Below are 5,967 nucleotides of genomic sequence, written 5' to 3' on the forward strand. Positions count from 1 at the left end.
AGACTATAAATGACGCGGCGTCGAGGTCTCGAGCCACAAGGGGGTATGGGGGCACGCTCCCCCAGTAAGTTTTGAAATGTTGAAGCTCCAAAACACCATTTCTAGTGTTCTCAGAGGAAACAATTAAAATCAAAAATGTTTGGTAAATTGATCGTCATTATTACGTATGTTTACAATACTAGATAGTGACAAAACTAACTTTTGCAGGGAGGGACTGTGAATAATGGAAATATTTGTGACTTCCGTGCAGATTGAAATTGACGCTCGAACCGCTTTCTCTTGGGCTTAGACGACTCATTTATAACTTTTCTTCTTTTTCATAACATGTGGAAAACACCAGAAGATATTTTTCGATATTTTAACACACTGAAAGCCACTCGAACTGGAAGAACAGTATCTCATGTACGCGATCGGAATAACCACGCATTTAGAAGGCCCTTGAAGATGGGAGATGTAGCTAAGAACCCTTCCGTCTCTTTGTCACTTTGCGTGGCTTCGCGGAAAAGTGCTCGATACATGTTATATTTATGGAAGCTTTAGAATATCAGTTTCAGATGATTATACTCTATTTGGTTTTCTGGTATCAGTATTATAAGATTTGGAGGAAATTATCGAGATTAAGCACACATGTCAAAATCGGGATTTTTGCCATCCCGATCGCATATTGGGGCATTGGGATGGTTAGAAAGTCTACTAATCAAAAGCACACTTTTTATTCTAACAAAAAAACTAAATAAATAGAACGGGACATTTAGCATCGTCCAATAAAGATCTCTAACCTTCAAAAGACCCGTCATTCTGCAGAATATGTTTTTAAACACTCAAACGTCCTTCATTCATACGCAGAGTTCCCTGCATAACTCGTCTGATGCCAAAATAGTATAAAACTGACGTCTTCAATTCATCCTGTCCCTTTTTTAGCGTTGGGATCATCGAAATTCTGTCACTTCAAGTTTTTTAACCATCAAAAAAGAAAGGTTTATTACAGCACACAGTTGACAATAAAGTGTCCGCATTATCGAGGTTGACTTTATGTGAATCTGTTGATTGGCAAGGAAAAAAGTGTCCACTGTCTCTATTAAGCTGTGCCCGTAAAGCGGGTTCGTCTTTATAAATTTTTGGTGCACTTCTGTCGGTCACGAGGTTTATTCTTCCCTATCCGGTCCCAACCCCTGGCGAACTTCTGTTGAACACATTTCGAGCACTTTGCCAACGACATTCTTAAATCAAAATATCTACATAAATTCGTGTCTAAATACCAAATACCAAAAATTTAGAAAAAAAAACTCATATATTGTAACGCCAAAATACCGTATAAAGGTGAATGAAAAAGACTACGAATACCCAAAACGCCTAGCCAGGCCTTTTCGATATGGCGAGGATGTTTTTTGTTGCCACGTTCACCTGGACGAGAAGAATCGTTCGTTACTTTGGTATTGCTTTTTGTCACCTAACTGACGATGTCATAGTAGTCAAATAAATGCAGAATCGAACTACAAAACGATTAAGTGTCAATTGAAACGTTCAGGGGCAGACTTCGACGCTGAATTATTCTAGTAGTCTTCACCGCTCTGTTGCCTTTCTCATGATATTTTTTCAACGTGCTTCCAAACTTTTTGACTTGTTAATAAGCAGTAATGGCTCACAGATACATTATGTAACTATTTTTTAATATAGTGGCCCATGTTGTCTTACTCAATTTTGGGCCGTAATTAAACATTTGTGTAAGTTATCATTAACCAAAATTTATCAAAGTGTCTCTTCCTTTTTCGAAAGAAAGCTAGGCAGGGTGAAAACGCAGCCTAGAGGATCCTTTAAGTTAAATAACTAATGAGGTCACGAGTTATATATTTGCCAGAATTTACAGCAACGTTTCCACGCAACACGTGATGCCATGTTTTTTTTATATCAGCATTGGCAATGCAGTCTTAGAGTAAATATGACGCGATATTTTTAATGACATTACTAGAAGTCACCTGTGTAAAATGTGTAAAATCGAGTCAAATTCCTTTACATGGTTAATCAGAACTGACTTAGTCTCAAATCCATAGAGCATGGATTGATCCTGCAAGTCCTCTGTTGTGACGAACTTTATCATGAAAAGAAAAAGAAGTTTAAATAATTACTTTGAAATGTACTTGTTTTATTAAAAATACTCATTTCATATTCATACATATCATTATTTCCATAATTAGCCATTTTATCCAGATGCATTATCGACAATATTTTTTGTTTTAAAATGATCCCAAGCAAACGAACACATGTTTAGTGGGTTAGCCAGATACAGCAATCTAATACTGGTGAAGAGAGATTTAAAGAAGGAACCATCCACAAGAACAACCAAAAATTTCAAAATTACGCAGAACAAAAAAATATAAACGTAAATCGTTATTGTTTCATTGCAATCTTCGTGTAGTTTTTTCTCAAGCCCAATATTCAGATTTTAAGCTAATATTGATAAAGATAGTATGGTCCTCTTCTATAAATTGCTCAGTGAAAGTGAAAATTTCATTAAGCTAAACAGCATCCTGAGAGGAAGGTTAAATAAGCCAAGATGAATTTCAAATTGTTTTTTCTGTTTTGTCTTGTTTTCTTGGTGGGTCAGCTGGAGGGCTTCCCTCAACAAGGTAGGTGGTTCTTTTCTTCTCATTTATTTTATGCACAATGATTTCATAAGCACGTATGTAGCTTGTTTTATACGTCCATCTATATACTCCGAGCTTGGTCTTAGCTATTTCGTGTCATCAAGATTTAAGGCTTTTTCCTCGTTTATATTCATGTTTCGGTCTTGACATGCTTAAACGTTTTTTTACTTTTACTTTTGCGTTTCAAATGACAAGCGTCGACGCATGTGGCGTCACGTTTGTGTCCAAACATAATTATCTCCCCTTACTGACAGGTGTTTTAAACTTGCAAATTGGATTTGCTTCGCCCAAAATGACTGTGAATTTTATATATATATATATATATATATATATCAAGAACTTTATGGCAGCATCCTTTTACGAGTGATCACAGATACGATGTTCATCCTGTATGTTAAAGATTACGACATGTGTAATTGAATATGTGATTGTCGTTGACCTGTTTTTATTCGTTAAAACTTTGAAACATTGTAACTAAAACTTAATATAAATTTATTTTAAAACAAAAGAAAATGAAAATGAAATATAAAACAAGAGAAAGGTAGTTTATTGACTATTTCTGAAAGTGGCATTCCGGTATTTTGAGTCAAATTCTAGGATGGAAGACCGATTTCATGCATGATTCACTAAGAGCAACATCTTCGTAAGACAGTTCCAGTAGGGTCTTAGCAAGTAATCGTATAGGATCTAATACTACCAACAACAACAACAAGGAAAACGTTTAAATCACCAAATTGTTGTCTTAGTAACCCCTCTTTGCTGCCAAGTCAATAACGACGTAATATGAATAATAAACGTTTATTTATTTATTTTTTATTCAAGTATATCACTTTTGGCATTTATGTTTTAAGGTGACCCTGGTCCTTAATATTGTATTACGTTAATAGAAATAACAGGATAAATGATTCATTAAGAATTCAATGGCATTAAAACTCGCAAATTCTAAAAGACGAATCTTTGGTTGAAGTAAAGTGTGAAATACATGCATACAATAATGGTAATAATGCTTGCCTATGCTATTAATTTCCTCACTGCCACGTTACCCATTTGCGATGAATATCACTAATGTTAATTAGACATGCACTTATTTCTTTTTTTACATTCCTTCGTTTTTTTTCTTTTATTACCACGTACAAATATAAGAACCAGAGGAAACCGAAGAACCCGAGGGAGAAACTGAAGAACCCGAGGAAGAAACAGAGGAACCGGAGGAGACAGAGGAACCGGAGGAAACAGAGGAACCGGAGGAAACAGAGGAACCAGAGGGGACAGATGAGCCTGAAGAAGCTGAAGTGTAGACAATCGCTTTTGTACGGCGAACAATATGATATCACAGCATATGCGCACTGACATATGACTTGTAAACTGCATTAAATATTTTTCTCACAGTTAGTAGTTTTTTATATGTACGTTATTAAGTTAAAAATTTATCGCTTTTCGCTTTTCAACCGAACCGGCTACTTGATCAATAAAATATTGCGATTTCCAAGTAGCTGCAATAAAGTGGCAATCGAACTTCGTGTCGTATTATTTTGGTCTGAAATCATACATACTTGCTGTGTGCTAATCTGATTTTGATATTACTCGTATGATTTCAGACCGGATTGCACTCCACTCAGTTCAATTGCCATTATAAAAGCGCGCGGAATTTAAAAAAAAACAAAACATTGTGATTATTTTGTAATCATTATCATTTTGAAGTTAAAAAGGCAAGCAGGAATTAAGCGCTCAAGTAATCCAAACTTGTAGGTTTCTTTTCGTTTTCACTGTTGGAATAATACATTGCATCAATTCTTGAGTTAACTTAATCCCAAGAACGTTTTTGCGATATTAAAAAAGAGATGGACTTATACAGCATAATTTGCTAATGCCAGGCCTCCCAGAACAACAACCGCCTAAATCTAAAAATAAATCGAGTCTTCAAGAACGTAAGTTTGCAAAACATCGCCGTCAGAAACCGGTTGCTACGCTAACGTATATTTTGACGCATATAAATGAAAATAGAATTGACCAATAGCCTGCATGGTAGGGGTTTAACAACGAGGGGAAAGGAGGAAAAACGGAGAGGGGATTAAGGAGATAATTTCCAAATAGAGGAGTTTGTCTGCAATCGTTTCCTTCCTTCCCCTTCCCCTCCCCCCACTTTCACTTTTTGGCTCTTGTTTCATTTCTAGCGCGGCCAAACCCGAGAATCCCGTTCCTCGGTCTTTCTTTGCTCCGAAACCTAACGGAAACGCTTTCTACGCAGGCTATATTATTGCCGGGAAAATTTGCTCGACGATACTGTCGATGATACGACACTCCATTCCAAAAAGGTATTTAAGTCTATAGTTTTCTATGACAATAGAACCCTTAAAATCTCCAAATCCAAGAAATCGGAACAGTATTTCCGTGATAAAATCGAAATTTTTATCTGTCTCCTCGATGAACACTTTGCTCGCCATTTTGAAAGTCTCTGACGCGAGACATGACGTCATACTGGCGGGCGGACTGTACAACAGATTTCCTTAGAGACACCTCCCCCCCCCCCCCCTGAAGAGACACCTTCCCCTCCACCGAAGTGGAGGTGGTTAGTCCTGAATATTTACCCAACTGCGAAGTAGTGAGGTAAATATCCACGACTAGCCACCGACACTGAGGTGAATAATTGTTTTAGTATATACTAAAACAGTGAGATAATTGAGCACAAAAATGACGATTTTTAACGTAACTCGAATACTGTTGCCAACGATTACAATTTTGGCGCGTATGTAATGACCGGGCGACCGCGGCCGTCGCTTTTTCTTGCCGACAATTAAAACATTTGAAGGCATTTGTTTAGCTCTTGCGGGGAAATTTCTTCAAAAGGAATTGTGAACTCTTTTTGTACTTAAAATCATTCTATAGAAAAAGGTTGTTAAATTTAGTTTTAAGCTTATTTATGAACAACTCAACTAAATAAAGTAAGCAAGACTTAAACTTAATTTGCATTTGTAAACCAAAAACTTTTTCACCGGTTTTATCGATAAATTCGTGTCAAAAACACAAAGCTTTACCTGTTAAAACTTCCAATCCGAACTTCGTCACCTTCTTCGTGTATTTCGGAAACAGTTTGCTTGATTAGTTGTGAAATTTCTTTGTTTGTTTACGGCAGCAAACCGAAAAGGCATTTTGCTCGCAACTTACGCGAGTTTGGCGTCGCTCGCTCGGAGGATATATATATATATATATATATATTATATATATTAAAATGAAATGACGAAATTCAAATTGATCATCAACTAAAAAGTGCTCAATGGGTTTACCAGAGCCTTGAATAGATACGTAGACTTGAACTAGGTCA

General features: G+C 36.5%; 1 long non-coding RNA gene across 1 annotated transcript; it reads left to right on the plus strand.

Moving 5' to 3' along the window:
• The first annotated feature begins 2,393 nt into the window (after positions 1 to 2,393).
• LOC140936588 (uncharacterized) lies at positions 2,394 to 4,033 on the plus strand. The gene is made up of 2 exons (XR_012165395.1): positions 2,394 to 2,627; positions 3,789 to 4,033. It is a non-coding gene; the product is annotated as an uncharacterized lncRNA (long non-coding RNA).
• The last annotated feature ends 1,934 nt before the right edge of the window (positions 4,034 to 5,967 follow it).

Source organism: Porites lutea, chromosome 1, assembly GCF_958299795.1.
Source record: "Porites lutea chromosome 1, jaPorLute2.1, whole genome shotgun sequence".
In the NCBI taxonomy this organism is placed as follows: domain Eukaryota; kingdom Metazoa; phylum Cnidaria; class Anthozoa; order Scleractinia; family Poritidae; genus Porites; species Porites lutea.